The sequence below is a fragment of the Mastigoproctus giganteus genome, chromosome 13, assembly GCF_048544385.1.
Source record: "Mastigoproctus giganteus isolate SK-2022 chromosome 13, ASM4854438v1, whole genome shotgun sequence".
NCBI classification, from domain to species: Eukaryota; Metazoa; Arthropoda; class Arachnida; order Uropygi; family Thelyphonidae; genus Mastigoproctus; species Mastigoproctus giganteus.
In genome coordinates, this window is record NC_143587.1 from 155,556,119 (window position 1) to 155,581,837 (window position 25,719).

General features: G+C 40.8%; 1 protein-coding gene across 1 annotated transcript in view; it reads right to left on the reverse strand.

Annotated features, from left to right (window-relative positions):
* The window catches only part of pkaap (A-kinase anchoring protein pkaap), a 392,730-nt gene that overhangs the window by 201,517 nt on the left and 165,494 nt on the right, over positions 1 to 25,719 (reverse strand). The window lies entirely within an intron of this gene.

Consider the following 25,719-nt stretch of genomic DNA (forward strand, 5'->3'; position numbering starts at 1 on the left):
TAATTTTTAAGAAAGGAGAGATTTTTGCAAAATTTAAACATGTGAAAGTGCTCCACTCTTATTGGACATACAGCAAATTTAGTAGTAGTAGTAGTAGTGGCATGTGATGCAAGAAAGCAAGTGTATGAGCTTATGCAGCATCAGCAAAAAAAAAAAAAAAAAAAAAAAAAAATCACACCATTCCCCCCAAATGCCTGTCCAATTCCTCTTAACTTTATTCAACCTATCAACTTCCACAACGACAGATGGAAGTTTGTTCCAGCAATTAACAACCCGCTGGCTAAAGGCAAATTTCCGTACATCTATTCTACATCTGTCTTTTCTTAATTTGAATTTATGCCCCCTTAGGTTCGTAATCTGAACAAGTGGAAGGATCCCATTAGAATTCAGCGTGCTCAACCCATTCAAGGCCTTATACACCTCAATCAGATCACCGCGCAGGTGCCTAGTCTCCAGCCACTGCAATTTGCAGAACTTAAGCCTCTCTTGGTAAGAGGATCCCTTCATTCCCCTCACCAATCTTGTTGCCCTTCTCTGTACACGCTCAAGTAAATCCTTCCTAAAATGAGGCCTCCAGACCTGTACACAGTACTCAAGGCTTGGCCTGACCATTGCCTTATACAGAGGGATAATCACCTCCTTTTCCCTGCTAGCATAATTCCTATATATCATTGACAAAACCCCATGGCCTGTCTGCATTGCTCAGAAAACTTCATATCTGACTGCACAATTACTCCCAGGTCTTTTTCATTTTCTACCACACAGTTGGTACGTTTCTCTGGGGTTACTTCTAACCATATGCAGTACTTTGCATTTGTCAAGGTTAAACTTCAGTTGCCACTTCTTAGCCCATCTGCCCAAATTATCTAGAACCTGTTGCAGTAGCACACTGCCATTACTGTCATTAACAACCCTGCCAACCTTTGTATCATCTGCAAACTTCGACATTAAGCCTGATATACCTTCATCAATATCATTGATAAATATACAAAACAACAGTGGACCTAACACCGAACCCTGTGGGACTCCACTAATAACATTAGTACACGAAGAGCAGCACCCATTGATTACCACCCTCTGTCTTCTCCCACTTAACCATCCTTTTATCCATTGTAGCAACTTACCCTTAATACCATTCTGCTCCCATTTGTACAATAGTCTTCCATGCGCAACAGTGTCAAAAGCTTTCCTGAAATCCAAATATGTGATATCAAAATTATTTTTTGCATCCAGTTCCTTTGTAACCACATCATAATATATCCTATCAAATTTGTCAGCCAAGACTTTCCCTTAACAAACCCATGCTGTGTCTGAATTATTGCTGCAGTCTTGTCTAGATGATCCTGCAATCTTTAACCAGTGACTCCATTATTTTACCTGGAACAGAAGTTAAACTAACTGGTCTGTAATTACTCGTATCACCCTTCGATCCCCCTTTGTGAATTGGGGATACATTTGCACATCTCCAGTCCGTGGGAACCTCGGGAGTCCAAGGACGCTCTCATAATTATGGCTAAGGGTTTGCTTAGTTGCTTTGCCGCCTCCTTTAATATAACTGGATAGATCCCATCCACCCCAGGTGCTTTTCTTATGTTTAACTTCAACAATTTCTCCTCCACTTTGCTTTCAGTTATTCCAAAATCATTAAGTATCCTGCTACAATTTGATAACCTTCTGCCATTTTCAAACCTTAATAATTCCTCATGTGTGAATGTAGATGCAAAATACTCATTCAGTTTGTTTGCTATCTGAGCAGGATCATCAACAGTCGAACCATCGATGTCAAGTGGACCAATCAGATTCATCCCCTTCCTTTTAGAGTTTATATAAGTAAAGAAATCCTTGCTGTTTTTCTATAGCATCTTTTGCCAAGGATTTCTCGTAATCTGCCTTCGCCTGCCTAACCTCCTTTGTCACCTGATTACAGACTAGCTTATATCTGCCATAGGCTTCTAAGTCGCTTGATAATTTATATGCATCCCATGCATTTTTCTTCTCTGTTACGAGTCTCATTAGTCCATTAGATAACCATTTAGGCCTAAACCTTGAACAATATTTCTTTTATTTTTTTGTATACAGCATAGAAAGGTCTTATCCCATGACAAATTGCAAGGTTAATTTAGAAAAGGAATTTCAGTTTACTTACTGAAATTTCATTTGTCTTCATATAATTTTTTCATTACGGTAAGATCAGCATTAGTAAATGCTAATCTTAAAAGCACATGATGCAAGAAAGCAAGCTTATATAGAATCAGCCAAAAAAAAAAAAAAAAAACAAATCTTCTAATTTCACCCAACCACTTGCTCCAAATGTTTGTTTAGTTCTGCCTTGAATCTATTTAAACTATCAACTACAACAACAGATGGAAGTTAGTTCCAGCAATCAACCACATTAGCATTAGCAGAGGCATATGATGCAAGAAAGCAAGCTTATTCAGCATCAGCCAAAAAAAAAAAAAAAAACCCACTCCCATTTCACCCCTCCGTTCGTTCGAAATACCTGTCCAGTTGAGCTTTAAATTTGTTTAGGCTATCAACTTCAACAACAAGTGATGGAAGTCGGTTCCACCAACCAACCACCCGCTGGCCAAAGGCAAATTTCCGCACATCTATCCGACGTCCGTCCTTCCTCAATTTGAATTTATGCCCTCTGAGGTGATTATTCTGAGCAAGATGAAGAATCCCATTGGCATTGAGCATGCTCAAACCATTCAAAGCCTTATACACCTCTATCAGATCACCTCGCCGGTGCCTAGTCTCCAGACTCTGTAATTTGCAAAACTTAAGCCTTTCTTCGTAAGAGCAACCCTTTGTTCCATTCACTAATCTTGTTGCCCTTCTCTGTACCCGTTCCAGCAGCTCTACATCCTTCTTGAAATGAGGCCTCCAGACCTGTATACAGTACTCAAGATGTGGCCTAACCATTGCCTTATACAAGGGAATAATCACCTCCTTATCCCTGCTAGAAAAATTCCTGTATATCATTGACAAGACACCATGAGCTACTCTTGCAGCTCGTCTGCACTGCTCAGAGAACTTCATATCTGCCTGCACAATTACCCCCAGGTCCTTTTCATTCTCCACCACTGTCAGTGTAGTACCGCAGAGTTGATACGTTGCTCTGGGGTTACTGTATCCCATATGTAGTACTTTACATTTGTCAATGTTAAACTTCATTTGCCACCTCTCAGCCCATCTGTTCAACCTTTCCAGATCCTGTTGCAGCAGCATAGCGTCAGTAGTGTCCTTAACGACCCTGCCAACCTTTGTATCATCTGCAAACTTGGACATTAAACTTGATATCCCATCATCAATATCATTCATAAACACCGAAAACAACAACGGACCCAACACTGAACCTTGAGGAACTCCACTAATAACATTAGTCCACGCTGAGCAGTGTCCATTGATTACCACTCTCTGTCTTCTGCCACTCAACCATCCCCTTATCCATAGCAGCAATTTGCCTCCAATGCCACACTGCTCCAATTTGTGCAGCAGTCTTCCATGTGCAACAGTATCGAAAGCCTTTCTAAGATCCAAATATATAATATCAAAGTTATTCCCTGCATCCAGTTCTTTTGTGACTACATCATAGTATCCAATCAAATTGGTCAGGCAAGACCTGCCCTTAACAAAACCATGCTGCGTCTGAGCTATAACGGAATTCTTGTCTAGATGATCCTGCAGTGCTTCTTTAACCAGTGCCTCCATTAATTTACCTGGAACAGAAGTTAAACTAACAGGTCTATAATTACTTGTGTCAGCCTTTGATCCTCCTTTGTGAATTGGGGTTACATTTGCACATCTCCAGTCTATGGGTACCTCCCCTGAGTCCAAAGAAGCTCTCATAATTATGGCTAGGGGTTTGCATACTTCCTTTGCTGCCTCCTTTAATATAACTGGATAGATCCCATCCACCCCAGGTGCCTTTTTTATGTTTATCCTCAACAATCTCTCCTCCACTTTCCTCTCAGTTATTACAAAATCATCCAGCTCACTGCCAATGTTTACTTTACCTACATCATTCTCCTTCCTGAATAACTCCTCATGCGTGAATGTAGATGCAAAATACTCGTTTAGATTGTTAGCCACCTGAGCAGGATCCTCAACTGTTGAACCATCAATATCCAGTGGACCAATCTGATTCATCCCTTTCCTTCTCAAGTTCAAGTATGTAAAGAACTCTTTTCTGTTTTTCTTTGCATCCTTTGCCAATGATTTTTCGTAGTCTGCCTTTGCCTGCCTAATCTCCTTTGTGACTTGGTTACAGACCAACTTATATCTATCATAGGCTTCCATGTCACCCATTAATTTGTATGTATCCCATGCATTTTTCTTCTCTGCCACATGTCTCATTAGTTCATCTGACAACCATTTAGGCCTAAACCTTGAACAATATTACTTAGTTGGTATGTAAAGCCTGGTAGCCTCCAAGATTAGTTCCTTGAATGCTTCCCATTTTGAGTTTGCTGTTGGTAACATCATCAGTTGGTCCCACTGCACAGAATTTAAATACTGTCTCAGACCATCATAGTCTCCTTTACGAAAACAAAAACCCTTCCCTTTACCTCTGATGGTAGTACCTCCTTGAGTAAATCCCACTTCAACACACTGTGATCACTGCCACCTAGTGGTTCATTTATCTGCAGGTTCTTAATGCATGAAGAATCAATACTGATAATCAGATCAAGAGTATTGCTCCCTCTTGTTGCCTCACGAACATGCTGATGTAGAAAACAATCATCCAATAAATCCACAAAAGCCTTGCTAGTGTGCGAGTGACCAACCCACAAATTCCAGTCAATATCTGGGAAATTAAAATCCCCCATTATAAGACTCTCTGATTTACTGGCCCACTCTATTTCCCTGTACAATATCTTATTATACTCATCAGAGTCATTAGGCCTATAACACACTCCTACTCTCAATTTTGATTTCCCTATGCTTATGTCACACCAAACTGACTCGACACTGCCCTGTCCATCGATGTCGACTGGCTTCACTTCCTTGGACTTTATGTGTTTCTTAATTAATAGCATAACCCCTCCTCCCCTCCTGTCCTGTCTATCCTTTCTATACACATTGTATTCCCCAAATTCCAGTTCCGCATTACTTATATCTGTGTGACACCACGTCTCTGATATCCCAACAATATCTGCCTTTGATGTTTTGAGCAATACCTCAAATTCATCAAATTTATTTACCAAACTCCTAGCATTGGTGTACACGCAGGTATACATGCACCTATTTCTATTCTTAGCTACCCTAACACAACCCATGTGTTTACTTGTACCGCAATGACTACCAGCAGTCTCTGAAATATCCTGCATCTTGTTTTTCAGACTTCTGCTCATTTCAATAGAAGCAGTGCAAGAATCACTTCCACCTCTGCCAGTGGCTACTGTTAATCTATTAGTCCTTGTATCCCCCCCAACTAGCAGTTTTCCGACCCACCTAACACTGCCTCGACAGCATCAGCAAAAATTCTTGCACCCTTTCTATTTAAGTGTATCCCATCCCTGTAGAAGCAATCTCTCCTGTTAACAAGTACAGTCCAGGCTGAAAAAAATTCTACCCCTTGAGCCTTGCACAATCCCTCCAGGGCCGAATTGATCGACAAGGCTCTCATCATATACTCCCTCCTATCGTGTCTGGGCAGAATTGCAGACACTTTCAAGTTCAACCCTAATTCACGGCTTTTTTTCAACAGTGATCTGTACTTGCTAAGTAATTCCGCCGGTCTCCTACTCTTAATATCATTGGTGCCAACGTGTACAACTATATCACCTTTTGTGCCCTTAAAAGATGATATCCGCTCTACAACGTCATCAACCTTTGCCCCTGGCAGACATACCCTGGTTCTATTCCACCTATCCTTTTTACAAAGCATGTTCCCCGTTTCCCTGACAATAGAGTCACCAACAACTACTAGTTCCTGTGGGACCAGTGCATTCTGCCTAGGGGGCTACTTCTGTGTTGCCTGATGACCAAGTGCAAGCTCTGGCGTTGATGTGGGCAGCTGAGAGCTTGATGGGCCCCTCAATTTATTTCCTTCGAGGGCATCCACCCTGTCCTTCAAGCTCTCATAAAGGCCCATAACAACGCTGAGTTGTCGCCTGATTTCCTTGCACTCCTTACATCGTGCACACACAAAGACATCCCCCTTGGCAGTATCATGTCCCGTACCCGACTGCTCCGCAAACATCAAGCAAACAGTGCATTTTAATAGACTGTGATTCAGAGGGCAACTGCCCCCCTCAGTTCTCCCCTGAACCACAGCACTCCCATTAGCTTGAGCCTTTTGCTTTGCTGCTCTGGTCAGAGTCATGATTCCAATTTAATTCAATAAAATTCAAAACAAAAATTAAATCCTTAAGTTATATCCCAAAACAGTTATGTTATATATATATTTTTTTCGGTATCTAGTGTTTTCTACGAGTTCCCTTTATACAACTTCCGTATCACGTGTACCACTATAGTTATGTATTAATTATTTGTTACGATTAAGTCGTTATATATATATAGAGTTAAAAATACAATTTAATTGACAATAAAGTTTATCAAGATTAATAGATTTACTGATTAATTGACAATATTATATTATGCAGTATACTACACTAAGCTTATGCTATCGTGTAAAAATGGCGGGAATTCACGAACGGTATTTCTACGGACTCGTAAGTATTGATTAGCTTCCAAATCTCGCTATCTCAATTTAGAATAAACTAAGTATCCTGATTAGGTCTATAATCTACTTATAGAAGATAATTTGATATAACAATTGGTTAATAAATCGACTAAATTTGGTTAAAAAAAAAAAGACTTCTCGTTAAAAAAAGGTTTGGTTAAAAAAAAAAGACATGTTGAATAAAGACAAATTTCTGCACATCTATACTACAACTGTCTTTCCTCAATTTGAATTTATGGCCTTTCAGGTGATTATTCTAAGCAAGTTGAAGAATCCCAACAGCATTGAGCATGCTCAATCTATTCAAGGCTTTATACACCTCAGTAAGATCACCTTGCAGGTGCCTAGTCTCCAGACACTGTAATTTGCAAAACTTAAGCCTTTCTTCATAAGAGCAACCCTTTGCTTCATTCACTAATCTCATTGCCCCTCTCTGAAGTTGTTCCAACAGCTCTACATCCTTCTTAAAATGAGGTCTACAGACCTGTATACAGTACTCAAGATGTGGCCCGACCATTGCCTTATACAAGGGGATAATCACCTCCTTTTCCTTGCTAGAAAAATTCCTGTATATCATTGACAAGACACCACGAGCTACTCTTGCAGACCGTCTGCACTGCTCAGAAAACTTCATATCTGCCTGCACAATTAGTCCCAGGTTCTTTTCGTTCTCTGTCAGTGTAGTACCACACAGTTGATACGTTAATCTGCAGTTACTGCTTCCCATATGCAGTTGTTTGTTTGAGTGTGGGCTGTACGGCGCAAGAGCAACATGGCCATAATGCTCCTAACTTTGGTAAAATTTTGTGCTTTTTTTTTTTTTTTTTTTGAATTGCAGTTAAAGTTTACAGTGTGTTATACAGTTTTATCACTTTAAGGAAAGTGAAGATTTTGTCTACATTTGGCGTATCTGCTAAAAGATGGGCGATACTCAAGAGTATTCGTTGCTGAAAAAGAGGCAAATAGAGTTTGACGCTCACTGTTATAAATCGGGCAATCAATGAGTATATGCTGGACTGTAAGTCGGGCATTGCAGTTTGTGCAACATGGTGAATCAACGGCTGTTAAGTAGATAGAGATGTGTCAAGTGTGTGTGACCTATCTGTAATCGGGCTAATACAACTTCTTCATGTCGGTTCTTACGAATACTAGACTTCCATGGTTTGAGATATTTTTTAATGCCAAGTAATTTGTTATCAGCCTGACTCTGCCAGATGTGTTGCCATTGTTCAATACATTGTTTCTTTATAATGTACTTGTAGTCAGATGCAGGTGTAGTAAAGGCTTGATCTATAGGATCGGTAGCAATTTTGGCAGCTAGGTCGGCCTGTTCATTTCCAGAAATTCCAGCATGACCAGGGATTCAACATAGCAGAACTTGTTGTTTCTTCTGGTTTAACTTAGTCAGAGTATTCCAGATCTGTCTAAGTATGGAGTTATCATTCTTTGTGTTCTGTTGTATAGTTTGGATAGCACTAATGGAGTCTGTATATATAACACTGTGCAATATGGTTTTTGAGAGTGCATAGTTTAAGACTATGTGGACAGCACAAAGTTCTGCAGTATAGCTGCTACATTCATTAGGGAGTTTTGTGGATATAGTTGTGTTGGGAAATACTGCTGCTGCACCAACATGATTGTCAGTTTTAGACCTGCCTGTGTAAATTGGTGTGTATTTGCCGTGCGGCGTACATTTGCAGTATGTTCTGTTGGGATAAGGTGTGTTTTCCCCAGGCTGTCAATTAAAAGTTGCATGATGGTATATAGTATGTCCCAGGTGGGACTGAATGAGAGGCAGTGGGCTGCATCTTACCAAGTTCAATTTGCCAATTGGACTGCAATGAGCAAAGATGTATCCCAGTTGGTGGATAGGCTCGGGATAGGTTTTCCCATTTAGGAGAGAAAAGTCCATTCCAAGGTTTGGATGCCCTTTGAGTTTTACTGCATAGTGTAATAAAAGCATTTGTCTGTGTAGCTGCAAGGAGGTTTCATGTGCTTCAGCATATAGGCTGTGGACAAGAGATGTAAGATACACACCCAGTGCAAGATGAAGAGCACCATGGTGCACAGGATTTGATTTTGATTTTTGTGGCGCAAAAACAGCAAGATTATAGTGTGCCAGGAAAAGGTTAAAATAAAAAAAGATAAGACTGGTAACTTTCAAAAAGGTTACTTCGTTGAAAAGTGCATATATATACAGACATATCAATAAATAAAATCAGAACAATGATAAAAGCAATATGAGATAAATTTCATATAAGTGTATATATATTAATCAATTTTAAAAATTGAAAAACTGCTAACACATTGTCATTTAAAATCTGACTGAGTGTATATGGCTCAGTCAGATGGGTAAAAGCAGTAAAACGAACATTTCTATAACTGGTACAATCACATAAAATATGTTGAACGGATAAAATGGGTCGCATTTCTCGCACATAGGAGGGTCATCAGCCCTCAGCAAAAAGCAGTGTGTCACATGACAGTGTCCTATGCGGAGCCGAGCAAGAACAACTTCCTCTTTGCGATCCCTGCGTAAGCTGGACCGCCAAGGATGGATCACAGGCTTAATTCGACATAGTTTGTTTGTAGTAATCAGATGATACCACGAATCTTGCCACTGAGATTGTAAGTTACTACGGATCACTTGCCTGTAGTCTGTATAGGGGACTAACAGGTCAAGATTATCCATCAGGGGTGCCGATTTGGCTGCAATGTCAGAGCAAAATCATTTCCTCTAATCCCGATGTGACTGGGGATCCAGCAGAAGCGGGTATCGAATCCACCTACATAGAGGATGTATATTATCTGCTGAATTCGGGACAGGGTTGGATGATTAGTGCGTGACACCGCTGATAAAGTCTGTAGTGCACTCACTGAATTGCCATATACAGGGTGATTCACTACCAGTGCGAAAAACTTGCAGGAGGTGTAGGGGACACAAAGACGAATCGGAATCACATAGCATTGCAGGGTCCGAAATGCCTTCGTCATGCGGTAGAGGACGTTGAACGGGAAGTCGCGTGAACAGCGATCCCGCTGGAAGTCAGCATTTGCGAACCGTTTCTGTTGAAGAAACCAAGTAGCAAAAGTCCTCCGGAGTGGATAATCCGCAGGCTCCAATGATTGGACACATTGCAGATGGTATGAACTCATTTGGTTTGTTGACAGTATCCTCCATACAGTGGATTGGGAAATACCCAATCTCTAAATAGGCCTACAAGGCAGGGACAATTCATATTGAACAATTAGACTTTACACCAGCCGGTATTCAAATAAACAAATCCCAATCTTGCAACTAAAAAACTTTATTTACAATAAAATAAAATACGAGCGTATGAGATGAAATAAAATAAAATATATAGTAGTCTAAAACTGATGTGATTTAATTTACAATAAAATACGAAAATATAAAATATGATGATAAAAGCGATAAAAACAATTAATAAAATACCGTAACAACTGTAGCTTTCGGGGATAGCGATCCCCTTTCTCAACAGCATATTTCTGCTGTGTGGCACATCCTTAAATAGCAGATCCACAGCACTCGTCACATGGTTCCGGGAGTAAGGCCGGAATTTCCCATTTATGCACTGGAACCGGAAATGGCTCGGGAGTGCACTAGCTGAAACTGTTCATCTCGCACAAGAACCACAGTTTCCAAGAGGGAATGTAAACGTACACCCTTGTCTCTATTAATGGAATTGCTAGCTGCCCCAATACGTAAACTCTCAAGCCATTTACGGTCCCAGAACCCCTGTGCATGATCCGTGATGACAGCATCCTCCGGGGAGATTTGATGTTGCTTCTCCCAAAAATGTTCTGCCACGGCAGACTTCCCATAATTTGAGGACTTTATTGCACTCATATGCTCCCCCAGACAGAGACAACGAAATTATTCGTGTCACGACAGACCTCAAGAAATGCGGCTACCCCCAGAGGGTGTTGGACAGAATTATTAGAGGAGCGGAGTCCACCCGTACTGAGCCGTTCGTCCCTGTGAGCACTGCATACATTCCCTACTATCCGGGCCTTTCAGACCACATTGCACAAGTAATTCGGGGGTGCCAGATACGCTGTGATTCACTACCAGTGATTCAGATACGCTGTGTGCAACTCCCGGGAAGGAGGTTGTACACAGTGATATCTTGTGTCAAAGACCCCATAACGAAAGAAGCCAACAGTGGGGTGGTATACGAGATTAAATGCCTGGATTGTGGGGTGTGTTATGTAGGTGAGACGGGGCGACGACTGAAAGACCGTCTGGGGGAGCATATGAGTGCAATAAAGTGATCTAGAGCTAACTCTATAGCATGCAGCTCTGCAGTGTAAATGCTGCAGTTGTTGTTGTTGTTATTTGGTTTTTAGGAGCATTAGCAACTAAGGCCATATTGCTCCGGGATATGCGGTGGTCATTCCCTGAATGACCTTTCCGCATCCTCCGTATTTGGTGGTGACGGGCTCGAACCCCGGTCTAATCAAGAAGCGTGTGCTACGCACTGCTGCTCCTTCCCACCTGGCTACAGAGGCGCCAAATGCTGCAGTCAAGGTGTATCTGCTCTGATATGGTATTATTTGGAAAAACAGCAGCAGATCCCACATACAATTCTGACTTCGAGCCGTCTGTGTAAACTGGCAAGAAGTCAGAATGTTCTGCACGGTGTTGTGAATAGAGCTGAAGGTAGACAGAAGATGGAGTATTATACTTCATCGCAATCTTGAGCGAGAAGTCACACGCTGGTGTTTGTGCATGCTAGGGTGGAAGGGGCTCCTTTGGTGATCGAGCAACCTTGTCTTCCGAGATGTTAAGCTCATTAAGTAGCTCTTGAACACGAATGCTGAATGGGCTATTGGCAGTGCACCATGTGTTATAAATATTTTCCCATCGTGGCTCAAAAACGGATGTCCATGTGGGGGCGGTCGGGCCAGGATTTCAGCTTGAAGGCTTATTGTAAGACAACTGCATTCGTCAAAGCAACAAGGGTGGTTCATTTGCTTCGACATATAGACTTTGGACAGGTGATGTTCTGAATGCACCAGTAGCAATACGAATGGCTTGATGATGGATGGGGACAAGGCAAAGAACAGCGCTATTTCTGGCAGATGCATATACCTGAGACCCATAATCTAATTTTGAGCATACAAGTGCACGGTATAGACGGAGTAGAGTGCATCGGTCTCCACCCCAAGAGGTAGAAGAGAGAGTGCGGAGAACGTTAAGCCCTCTCGTGCACTTTGTGCGTAGCTGACAAATGTGTTGGACAAATGTCAGCTTTTTGTCAAAAATGAGTCGCAAGAATTTCATCTCTGATACAACTGGAATGGTGCTTTGTCCAAGTTGTAATTCAGGCTCAGGGTGGAGGTTATGTTTACAACAAAAATGGACACAAACGGTCTTCTCCAGTGAGAACCTGAAACCATTAGCCGTGGCCCAGGAGTTAAGACGGTCAATAGCTTGTTGCAGTTGTCTCTCAATAGCCCTCATATTGCATGATTGAGAAAATATGCCGAAGTCATCGATGTAGGGTGCACTGTTTATAGTTGGAGGAAGTTGTTCAGAAATAGAATTTATTTTAAGGGCAAAAAGCGTGACACTTAAGACAGATCCTTGTGGTATCCCCTCCTCTTGGCAAAAGGGCTGTGAAAGGGAGGATCCTACATGAACTTGGAAATAACGGCAGGATAAAAATTTTTTAATAAAAAAGGGAAGGTGACCTCTTAGACCGAGATTGTACAGGTCTTTTAAAATACCAAATCTCCAAGTTGTGTGGTACGCTTTTTCCATGTCAAAGAAGATGGACACCAAGTGTTCTCTTTTTAGGAAAGCATCTCGGATAGATGTTTCCAGTCTAATTAAGTGGTCCAGTGCGGACCTGTTTCTTCGGAAGCCACACTGAAATCGGGAGAGAAGGTCATTCGATTCTAAATACCATAAGAGACAAGCACTGACCATTCTCACCAACATTTTGCACAGATAGCTAGTCAGAGCAATAGGACGATAGCTTTTCGGAGATTTAGGACCCTTTCCTGGCTTGGGAAAAGCAAGTATAATTGCTTTGCGCCAGGTTTCCGGAAAATGCTCTTCAAGAAAGATTCTGTTGTACAGGAAGAGCAGACGGTGGATTCTGGTGAAAGATGTTTGATCATTTCATAATGGATGTTGTCTGGACCAACAGCGGTAGCCTTTGTAAGCGCAAGTGCTGTTTTCAGCTCGTGGATAGTAAATGGCCCATTATATATTCGTGGGAACCATTCGATGTGAACTTAAGGGCCTGTTTTGCACTGTTGTATTCTACAATAGTACATCCATTATATTCCAGGACCGATGATTGGTGTGCTGTGTATTTCCCCTTCATTTTCCGGATTTTTTCCCAGACCACTTTAGCACTAGTAGACTGGGTAATCGATGACATAAAATGGATCTATGATTCCTTCTTACTCGGACGGCATATGTAGCGTGCTTTAGCTCGTGCATGTTTAAAGGCTAATAGAGTGACCGTGGTAGGATATCGTCGAAATATCCCCCGCTTTGTTTTGAGCCTTTTTGGTTGTTGTTGTTGTGGGGGTTTCATGGTGCATAAGCTACTTTGGCTATAACGCGCCTATTCGTATATATTAAAGGAAAAGAGAAAGAGTCGTACTGTCTGAAATGTCCTTAATCAGAAAAGATTAAAAATTCTAGTTTGCTTCAGAAAACGGAAAAATTCAGATATATTGGCCTTGTCACCAATCAAATTCTCTACGGTTATTGGTTGTTGAAGTATAACCAGTGATTGCAGGGTTGAAATTCTGTCTTGTTTATAATAGGGGCAGTCAATGAGAATGTGGTTAACAGTCATATTTATATAGCAATGTAGACACTGTGGTGGATCATCTCCTGTGAGTAAATGAAGGTGGGTCAGGTAAGTATGACCTATTCTTGCTCTTGAAAGAATTACTTCTTCTCGTCTTGATGTCCGGACACTGGAGAGCCAGATTTTCAGAACCCGTTTAATCTGAAAGAGTTTATTATTCGTTTGGGAATGCTGTCCATTCTGATAGGCATGCAGCATGAATCATTAGTGCATGGTCTGAAGCTGGAACAGGGATATTGATTAAATCTAAGCTGGTTGGGTTTTTTGCAGCTTTATCAGCCTGTTCATTGCCTAAAATATCAGAATATGCTGGTATCCAGCAGAAGGTGACTAATTAGTGGCGTTCTTTAATCTTTAGTAATAAGTTTATAATTTCATTTAAAACAGGGTTAAATTTATTTGAGGAATTACACAATGTCTTGATTGAGCTGAGGGAATGAGTGTAAATTACTGATTTTAAAGAGCAGTCAGGAGAGAGATTTTTTAAAGCTAGTTTGACTGCGAATAATTCAGCCAAAAAGATACTGAATTCAGGAAGGAAGGGCTGCTGATACAATTGTATTCAGAAACACTCAGCTGCTCCAACTTTTGAATTGGATTTAGTGCCATCTGTGTAAATTGGTAAAAAATCAATATATTTTTGAATGTGAACTGCATGAACTTGTCTGATATTTGATGCTTGCAAAATATTCTTTCCCTACTGACAGAGGTAAGTGTCACAGGTCGGTATAGGAGGTTGAACCCATGGTGGTTGAGTACAAGTGGCTACTTGTTGTACGGAATGGATGGATATATTCCAAACCTGCAGTAGTTCAAGAAGGCGATGACCAGCTTGTTTTACTATGCTAGGTTTATTTCTGTACAGATTTTCTAATGGTGGATTGAAAAGATATGGCTGAATGGGATGCGAGGCACAACTTTGTATCTTGACAGAATACTTCGGTAATAGCAATTTCCTACGTAACAATCGTAGGGGCTCGTGAGCATCGATATAGAGACGATGTGTGGGCAACTTTCTAAAAGCACCAAGTGCAGTCCTCAAAGCACTGTGTTGAATGGGATCAAGCCAGCATAATGCGCTCATTCTGGCAGAATCATAGATGGAAGCTCCATAATCAAGGCGGGATCTGATTAATTCCCTGTATAGCCGAAGCAGAGAAGTACGTTCTGCACCCCATGTTTGGGTGGATAAAGCTTTGAGTATGTTTAACTTTTTTAGAGAGGAAGTACGTACATTTTTAATATGGTCTATAAAATTTAACTTGTTGTCAAGGATTAATCCTAGAAATCTGATGTTATTAGTGACCGGGATGGAGACATTAGAAATTTGAAGTTCGTGATCAGGATGAAGTTTGAGTTGCCTACAAAAACGGATAGCAACTCTTTTCTGCTCTGAGAGCCAATAGCCACTGAGGCTAGCCTACTGTTGTATTTTATTAAGTGATATCTGAAGCTTCCGTTCAATAGACCTCATATTTTGGGAATGGCAAGAGATGGAAAGGTCATCTGCAAAAGGTAAGTTTCTACGGTATTTGGAAGTTGTTTAGTGATAGAATCTATTCTTAGGGCGAAAAGAGTGGCACTCAGTACTGATCCCTGTGGAACACTTCTTCCTGAATGAAAGTTGCAGAGAAGGCATGTTGGTATCGAACTTGAAACAATCTAGTGTGTAGAAAATTCTTTACAAATATAGGAAGGTTGCCCGGCAGACCAAGAGAGTAAAGATCTCTTAGTATGCCATGCCGCCAGGTGGTATCAAAAGCCTTCTCTATATCTATGGAAACCATTACTAGGTGTTCATGCTTAATAAAGGCATTAAGAATGGCAAATTCAGCCTTAACCATAAGGTCCAGGCATGACCTGTTTTGACGAAAGCCATACTGACTATTGCTCATTAACTGTTCTGACTCAATGATCCAGACGAGTCTACAGTGGACAATTTTTTCTAGAATTTTGCTGAGGCAGCTGGAGAGGGATATTGGTCTATAGCTATGGGAATTGGTTGGATCTTTTCCAGGTTTGAGGAATGCCAAAACAGTACAGCCAGGCCTCGCATAACGCGAGTTCAGTTAACGCGACTTTCAGTTAACGCTATTTGAAAAATTATACCACTTTTCACTTTACGCGATGCAAATTTCCAGTTAACACGATTTTTTTTTTTTATGCAATAGTTGAAAAAGATTTGGATCGTGCGTTAAGCTTACCGCGAGTCGTACGGTCAATAAACATGCGTTTCCCTGCTTTCCCCCCTCGGTGTGTTCCATCATTTGTTTGTTTGTTATTTGGTTTTTAGGAGCATTGGCAACTAAGGCCATATTGCTCCGGGATATGCGGTGGTCATTCCCTGACCTTTCCGCATCCTCCGTATTTGGTGGTGATGGGCTCGAACCCCGGTCTAATCAAGAAGCGTGTGCTACGCACTGCTGCTCCTTCCCACCTGGCTACGGAGGCGCCTGTGTTCAATCAACCATCGGAAGAAGGCGTGTTACTTGTTTGTCTCCTGCTAATAAAGTCAATGCACACTTGAATAAAAATTCAAATTTTTAAATGAGCCAGATGAAAATCTTACCGCGAAGGAGATAACGGTAAAAGAATTAGATGAAATCTTTCGTATCGCAGAGAACCTCAAACAAAACGTTTGAGGTTTTCTGCGATATTTATTTCGCCAGGGTCCAGAGAAGATTGTTGTCGGCTATAGGAAATTGATTGATGAAAAGAGAAAGGTAACACTGTTCAAATATTTCCACAACAGTCATTTCTTCATTGTGTATTTTATGTCAGAGGTTCCCAAACTTTCTCGGTTCACGGCGCCCTTAGCAGCTCAGTAATTTTTTTCAAGGGGCATCCAGACCAAAAGAAATATCTAACAGTTCCGTTTAGTAGTTAGGTCCAAACAACTTAATAAGAAATGCTGAAACTGTCGAGTATCGCTGCGTTTCCCTCGAAAATTTAAAATATTCCACGTCGTGCAGTTTGGGAACCGCTGTTTTATGCAATAAACATTTAATTCCATAATTATTTTCATTATCTTTTACTTTGTGTACAGTTAAAAAGTTATTTAATAGGTATTTTTAAATTTTTTTATGGACATTCCAGAAGGTCAAGAACCAATTATAATTTTTCCTATTTATTATTATATTCCATTAAAGCGTTTCCGTTTTGCGCGATGCGCTCGCGGGACGAATTAATCGCGTTAATCGAGGCCAGCCTGTACAATGAAGCCAAGAAGTTGGATAAACATTTTCTAGAAATTACGATTGTAAACGAGCAGAAGGAGACGCAAACCTTTGTCATCAAGAGGTTGTAGCATGACGTAACAGATTCCATCTGGTCAGGCAGCACCATTGTGAGCTGTTCCGATAGCATGCAAGAGTTCGGAATATTGTAGGGGTTTGTTATAGGGTAGAAGGAGGGCAGTTTGGAAGTAAATAGAGTGCTGTTCTGCAGTGTTTTTAATTCTCTGGAAAGGTGGAGTATAAGCTGCTGCCGCTGAGATTTCAGCAAATGTGTTGCCCTAAGGATTTGCAATATCTAAAGGACTAGATAGATCTTGCCCATTACAGGACAGAATTGGTGAAGGTACGGTAGGAAACTTACCAGAAAGCTGTCTAATTTTTTTCCATATTATTTTGGTGTCAGTGTTTTTGTTAATGCCTGGTGCAAAACGGATCCAGGATTCTTTCTTGGTTTGCCTTTGTATGAAACATGCTTTTGCCTTTGACTTCTTATAATTTATTAGATTGGGTGTTGTTGGATATTGCCGAAACAAATTCCAGGCTTTATTTTTTGCTTTTTTGGCTTTTGTGCATTGCTCATTCCACCAAAAATTATAATGCTTACGAACCGAGGGATCTGATAGCAGTATTGTGTCTTTAGCCACATTTAGGAGATTGTTTTCGTAAAGGCGACTACGATGGACTGAGACAGTATTTAAATTCTATACAGTGGGACCAACTGATGATGTTACCAACAGCAAATTCAAAATGGGAAGCATTCAAAAAACTTATCTTGGAAGCTACTAGGCTTTACATATCAACTAAGAAATATTGTTCAAGGTTTAGGCCTAAATGGATGTCAGATGAACTAATGAGGCATATGGCAGAGAAGAAAAATGCATGGGATACATACAAATTAACACGTGACACAGAAGCCTATGATAGATACAAGTTGATCTGTAACCAAGTTACAAAGGAGGTTAGGCAGGCGAAGGCAGATTACGAGAAATCTTTGGCAAGGGATGCATACAAAAACAGCAAAGAGTACTTTACTCATGTAAACTCCAAAAGGAAGTGGATGAATCAGATTGGTCCACTTGATATCGATGGGTCAACTGTTGATGATCCTGCTCAGGTAGCTAACAAACTAAATGAATACTTTGCATCAACATTCATACATGAGGAGTTATTCAGTGAGGGGAATGCCAGAGATGTATTCAACTCTGGCAGTAACCTAGAGAATCTTGTAATAACTGAGAGTAAAGTGGAGGAGAAATTGTTGAAGATAAACACAAGAAAGGCACCTGGGGTGGATGGGATCTATCCAGTTATATTATAGGAGGCAGCAAAGGAAGTAAGCAAACCCTTAGCCATAATTATGAGAGCTTCCTTGGACTCAGGGGAGGTACCCATGGACTTGAGATGTGCAAATGTGACCCCAATTCACAAAGGAGGATCAAAGGTTGACACAAGTAATTATAGACCTGTGAGTTTAACTTCTGTTCCCAGAAAATTAATGGAGGCACTGGTTAAAGAAGCACTGCAGGATCATTTAGACAAGACTTCAGTTATAGCTCGGACACAGCATGGTTTTGTTAAGGGGAAGTCTTGCCTGACCAATTTGATTGGATACTATGATGCAGTCACAAAAGAACTGGATGCAGGGAACAACTTTGATATTATATACTTGGATCTTAGAAAAGTTTCTGATACTGTTGCACATGGAAGACTCTTGCACAAATTGGAGCAGTGTGGCATTGGAGGCAAGTTGCTGCTATGGATAAAGGGGTGGTTGAGGGGGAGAAGACAGAGAATGGTAATCAATGAATGCTGCTCATCGTGGACTAATGTTATTAGTGGAGTCCCTCAGGGCTCAGTATTGGGTCCATTATTGTTTTCTGTATTTATAAATAATATTGATGATGGTATATCAAGCTTAATGTCCAAGTTTGCAGACGATACGAAGGTTGGCAGGGCTGTCAAGAACACTACTGACACTATGCTGCTGCAACAGGATCTGGAAAGGTTGAGCAGATGGGCTGAGAGGTGGCAAATGAAGTTTAACATTGACAAATGTAAACATACGATATGGAAAACAGCAACCCCAGATCAACGTATCAACTCTGTGGTACTACACTGACAGTGGTAGAGAATGAAAGGGACCTGGGGGTGGTTGTGCAGGCAGATATGAATTTCTCTGACAGTGCAGACGGGCTGCAAGAGTAGCTCATGGTGTATTGTCAATGATATATAGGAATTTTTCTAGCAGGGATAAGGAGGTGATTATTCCCTTGTATAAGGCAATGGTCAGGCCACACCTAGAGTACTGTATACAGGCCTGGAGGCCTCATTTCAAGAAGGATGTAGAGCTGCTGGAACGAGTACAGAGAAGGGCAACAAGATTAGTGAATGGAACAACGGGGTGCTCTTACGAAGAAAGGCTTAAGTTATGCAAATTACAGTGTCTGGAGACTAGGCACCAGCGAGGTTTTTTTTTTTTTTTTTTTTGGTAGTTGTGGGCGCATCGGCTTCTGTGGCCATAGTGCACCTCCCAAGGTTTTTGCAGTACTTTGATCCAAGCCCGAGGTGGGATTCAAACCTGCGACCTTTGGGTTGCCAGGCAGGCACTTTACCCACCTGGCTAGCCCGGTCAGCACCAGCGAGGTGATCTGATAGAGGGGTATAAAGCCTTGAATGGTTTGAGCATGCTCAATGCTGATGGGATTCTTCCTCTTGCTCAGAATAATCACCTGAGAGGGCATAAATTCAAATTGAGGAAAGACAGATGTGCGGAAATTTACCTTTAGCCGGCGGGTAGTTGGTTGGTGAAACAGATTTCCATTCCTTGTTGTGGAAGTTGATAGCCTAAATAAATTTAAGGCTCAGCTGGACAGGTATTTTGAATGAACAGAGGGGTGAAGTGGAAGTGTTTACTTTTTATTTATTTATTTTATTTTATTTGTTTTGGCTGATGCATAAGTTGCTTTCTTGCATCAAATGCCTCTACTAATGCTAATGCGACGTGATGTATTCTGTCACATCATCGATAGGCTGGAGACAGATTTTTTTCCCATCAAAAGATATTGATGGCTGCAATTTTGACCAGTTTGCTCGGGCAAATTTCCATTTTCTGCAGGGTTGATCTGGAGGAGCCTGTGCTATTAATAGGTTGCATACGATTGGGAAGTGATCACTACCCATTATATAATTTAAAACATCATCATCATCATCATCAGCCATTTTCAATCCACTGCAGGATGAAGGCCTCTCCAGCAACTTTCCAGTTCCTTCTGTTTTGAGCACTGGCCATCCATTTACTACCCACAAACTCATGAATTTCATCTATCCATCTCCGCCTTTGTCTTCCAGGTTTTCTTCTAGCTCCTCTTGGATACCATTCTGTTATTTTTTTAGTCCATCTGTCATCATGTCTTCGAGCTATGTGTCATGCCCAAGACCATTTTAGTTCTTTAGTTTTGATAAGAATGTCCTTTACTTGAGTTTGTTGCCTAATCCATGTGTTTCTCTTCTTATCTAACAGTCTGATTCCCAATATGATTCGTTCCATTCTTCGCTGTGTAGTTCTCAGCTTCTCTTCCATTCTTTTGGTGAGTGCCCAAGTTTCACTTCCATAAGTCATGGTGGGGAGTATACATTGGTTCATTATTTTACGTTTCAGACAAACTGGGATATTGCTCTTCAGTATGTGACTATATTTCCTGAATGCTATCCATCCAAAATTTATTCTTCTCTTGACTTCCAGCCATTTATCATTATTACAGCTAATAACTTGTCCCAGATAAGTATGACTCCACTTTTTCAATTACTGCTCCTTCAATCATTATTTCCCTTTCTGTGGCATACTTGTTCATCATTACTTTTGTTTTAGCCATATTCATCTTTAGTCCAAAATCCTTACTAGCTGTGCATAACTGATTAAGTTTTTCCTCTAATTCTTTGGGATCATGGCTTATGACCACAATGTCATCTGCAAATCGTAAATGGTTTAGGTACTCTCCGTTCACACTGACTCCTTTCTGCGACCAGTCTAATCTTCTGAAAGCTTCCTCAAGGGCAGCAGTAAACAGCTTCGGAGATATTGTGTCTCCTTGATTGTGTCTCCTTTCTCAATTTTAAATTTCCTACTGTCTTTGTCTAGTCTAATAAAGGAGGTAGCACTCTCATATATTTTCTTCCAAATCATAATATATGGGGTATCAATGCCTTGTCTTTCCAGTGCCCGAAACATTGCCTTATGCTGTATGGAGTCAAATGCCTTTTCATAATCCACAAATGCCAGGCATAATGGTGTTTTATATTCATTTGCTTTCTCTATTAGCTGTGATATTACGTGAAGGTGATCCATAGTTGAGAATCCTGTCCTAAAGCCAGCTTGCTCTTTCGGTTGATTCTCATCAAGTATTCTTTCTAATCTGTTAGTAATGACCCTTGTGAACAACTTGTAGATGTGGGATAACAAGCTAATTGGTCTATAATTTCAAATTTCTGATTTATCTCCTTTCTTATGCAGCAAAACTATGATTGCATTATTCCACTGCTTAGGCGTCACACCTTTTCTAATGCACTTTGTGAAGAGCCTTGCCAGTTTTTGTGTTATGTCTCTTCCTCCCAATTTTAACAACTCTACAGTAACTTCATCTTCCTCCGAGGCTTTCTGATTCTTCATTTTCTTCAATGCATGTTCTACCTCATTAGGAAGAATGTTGGGCATGTCGTATGTGTTGCTACTTTGCAATCCATCTTCCCCACTGCTGGCATCATTCCCCTGCTCCTTGTATAATTCTCTATAGTAGTCTTCTGCTATTTGAACTATGCCTTCTCTGCTGTTTATAAGTACATCATCGGTATTCTTCAGTTTCAGTATCATTTGTCTTTCTGTATTACTGCTTATGGCTGCTGATTTAAATCCTTTGTTTTCCCTTAATGCTTGTTCTACTTTTCTTGTGTTAAATCTTCTTATGTCCTCTCTGAGTCTCTTTCTAATGGCTTTGCATAACTCAGTATACTCAATTTTCTCCCTGTCAGTGTTTTTCTTGCTTTTCATTTGTCGTCTTCGGTTCATCATGACAAGTGTTTCTTGACTAATTTTTTCTTCTTTGGATTTCTTTTTTCCTATAGGTTTCTTGGGCTTTATCACTTTCAAAAAGTTGTAATATTCCTCGTCGATATCTTGGTCCTCAGCAGTCTGCAGAAGCTCATACTTGTTCTTAAGTTCCAGTACATAGTGCTTTTTCTCCTCTTCTGTTATCTCAAAGACCTTTGTATTATTTACTCGAGTCAGTTTTTTCCTTTCCTTTCCTTTCCTACATCTATATCAAGTGTACATCTTACCATTCTGTGATCACTTCCAACATTTACCTTATTCAGGACGGTAACATCATTCACAATATATCTTCTGTTAGTGAGGATGAAGTCGATTTCATTAGTAGTTAATCCATTTGGACTCTTCCATGTCCACTTTCTGTTCACCCTTTTCTTGAAAAAAGTGTTCATTACAGACAGTCCTTGGGATTCTGCAAATTCCACAAGTCTTTCACCTCTTTCATTTCTTTCACCAATTTCAAAATTTCCTATAGTTCCCCTTTCTGCGCTGTTTTGTCTTTTTCCAACCTTAGCATTGAAGTCTCCCATAATAATAGTGTAGTGGGTTTTCTGCTCATCTAGAAGACTCTCAATTTCGGTGTACATTTCTTCAACCTCTTCATCATCATGGCTCGATGTTGGTGCATAAATCATTACAATCTTTAGCTTATACCTCTTAGAAATCTTGAGTATTAGTCTTGACACTCTTGGTGATGTACTTTTGAATTCCAAAACGTTGTTTTTGAAATCTTTACTGACCAGAAACCCAACTCCACCTTCACTCCTTTCACTGTTTCCATTGGTGTACAGCAGATTTCCAATTGATAAACTTATAAGTGATTCATTTCTTCTTCTTGTTTCAGCCAAACCGATGATATTCCAATTCACATTTCTAATTCCTTTTCCAGCTCTAATATCCTGTCTTCACCGATGAGTGTTCTTACGTTATAACAGGCCAAGTTCAGTTTCCGTGCATGGCAGCCTGGTCGTACCCAGAGATGCTTAGCACCCTCTGCTTCCACTCTGATCCTTTCGCTGCCGTAAGAGGGAGAGTGAAAGCTGCTGGGGACTGAGGGCCATTTGTTTCGTCGTGCTTTCATATGCTGGAGGGTTTGGTCTTTTCCTCTTCACGCTGACCAGGCGTCTTGAAGAGAACCACTCTACACGTTCGTTGCCACCTAAGTGACGTAACAGGGCTTACCATCGAGAAGGTGTGCATGAGTGGATTTTAGGGAGGCAGGCCAACCGGACTTCTCCTAAATCTTCTGTAATAGAGACATATTGGATCCATCAGTGTTTTAGGCTGAGTGTCTGATAACACACAGGATACCTGTTCCCCTCTAAGCCCCATTTAAAACATACCACTCTATGCTCGGGACCAGTAATGGAGAACAAATGGAGAGATCTATTGCTGAGGTATGTCCATTTGGGAGCTGAACGTGAGTGTGTGTGTGTGCCAGTATTGAGTATGGTGAGGTTTACTGCCTCTATAAGGCTCTCAATGAGATGACCTCGTCTATCTAATTTAGGATCGCCCCATAAGGGGTGGTGCCCATTGAAGTCCCCTAACATACAGAGAGGTGGAGGTATCTGTATAAGGAGATCTTCAAGATCTTTTAAACAGTAGGTACGGTTTGGCTGTAAGTAGATTGATACTAATGTTATTTCAATATGGAGCGTTATATGCACAACAACAGCTTCTATTTCAGTTTGGAGTGAAATATGTTTAGTTGGGATCTTTGAATTTATCAGGATTGCTACACCACCATGGGCAGCATTTGTTATATTACGATCTCTTTGATAAAGGCAATAGTTCCTTATCGAAGGAGAAATTTGTAAAGTTAAGTAGGTTTCCTGAAGACAAAGGGCAACTGGAGAAAATTGATTAATTAGATCTTGGATATCGTCTGTATTTCAACGAAAGCCTCTGCAGTTCCATTGTAAAATACAAGGCATTATTTGTGTTTAGTTGATTGAGCTGATTCTGACTGCTTTTTGAAAGTGACTGGTTTATGGTGTTCCAATTTCTGTTTGTTTTTTTTTTTTGGAAGACTGGCCGACCAGTGTCCATTTCTTCTTCTTCGGCATGGATTTCTAAAATAGGATCTTCCTGTATAGATGTGTCCTGAATATTTTTCACAGTATTTGTGTTTGTAATACAAGATGTGGTAGCAATCACTGGTGGAGGAGTTACCGCTGGTATTGTCAGAGGTGTATTATTTGCCTGGTCTGAGAGTTTGGGTTGTTGTCGCATACTCGGTTGTTGCTCAGAAAGGACAGTTCTAGCCCAGTCAGAAATTGATTTGTTAGTGTGAACTGTGACATCTGTTTGAGTGGAAACTGTTTGGTATTTTTTTATTACATTAGTATAGGCAATATTTTTATTTACAGCAGGTGCAACTAGTTTTCTTGCTTCTTGGTAGCTGACTTTATTTTCCACCTTGTATTTTACAATTTTGTTCTCTTTTCCATTTTTCACAAGTTTTGGAATATGCAGGGTGGTCACCTTTGTAGTTCAGGCACATCATTTTTGTAGCCGAACAGTCGCTCTGATTGTGATCTGGAGACCCACAATTGGGGGCAGACATGAACTCCTCTGCATACTGTTTCAGAGTGGCCATACTTTTTGGCATTTATAGCATCTTAAAGGATTGGGAATGTACGGGCGGATACGGCAAAGTAAATAACCTGCTTTTACAGAGGCGGGTAAGTTGGGTGTATTGAACGTAAGAATAATATTTCTGGTTGGTATAAGTTCATTATCTTTTTTAGTCATTATACGTTTTGCTTGAATTACATTTTGTCCCTGCACCTCTTGGGTACTTTCTTCCTCTGTGATATTTAGAAGGTCCCAACTGGATATCACACCCTTAGATGAATTTAGGGTTGCGTGGGGAGATATTTTTACTGGAATGCCAGCAAAGTTTGTGATCTGTAAAAGTTTCTCCGAATGTCTTTGGTTCATAGTTTCCACTAATAGGTCTCCAGATTGCAGTCTCTTAACATTTTTGGGAGATCCTGCAATACCTTCCAGATGTTTTTGAATTACGAATGGAGACAGTTTGCTCATAAACTGACTCGAGAGGGAGTGGATAATTAGAAATGATGGGCAGGGGGTTGCTCCATCTGAGCAGTCTTCTGTCTCTTTGGATCATTTCCTAAGTCGTGACTGAAGTGATGGTCAAGGTATGTTTCTGTTCTTGTACTCAAAGGCTCTAAGGGTGGATAATTATATTTATCCATGATGGCTCCTTTTGGCCCTGGCGTTTTCTCTTTACCACCCAGGTTACCGGCCCCGCCACGGGGAGGCAGGAGCAGTGCCGCTTTGTGGCCAAGCGTTGAGGTTAGTACAATTAGTAAGGTATCTAAATTAAAGAAAAATGTGCTTTCCTTTTTCTGGGCTCTCTTCTTATTCCTTTTAAGAAATTAGAGCTACTTAACATAAATTTTTAATGAATGCGACATAAAACAAGGGAAAACTCAGTCGCTGTGGAGAGAAAACACTCTGTAAACGCACAATAATCGCTTGGCCACGGAAACGCTTGGCACCCGGGGCCGAGCCTTTTTGGCTGCTGTGCATTTTGGATTCCATCATGGTTTTGGAAACGGAGGAAACCGGATGGACATTTTTGGAATTGTAGTTGCAGCTGCATGAACAATATTTTCTGTTATGTACGTGACTGCATCATTGATAGGCTCCTGACTGACGGTACTGAGGTCAAAATTTGCTGATGTTGAAAGGCAGTCCAGTCGGTCTTCCACCATGGTATGTCATGCAGAGATGTCAAAATTTGCCAGGTGTTGAAAGGCACTCCAGTCAGCCTGATCAAACTTCCACCGTGGTAACCTAAAAGGC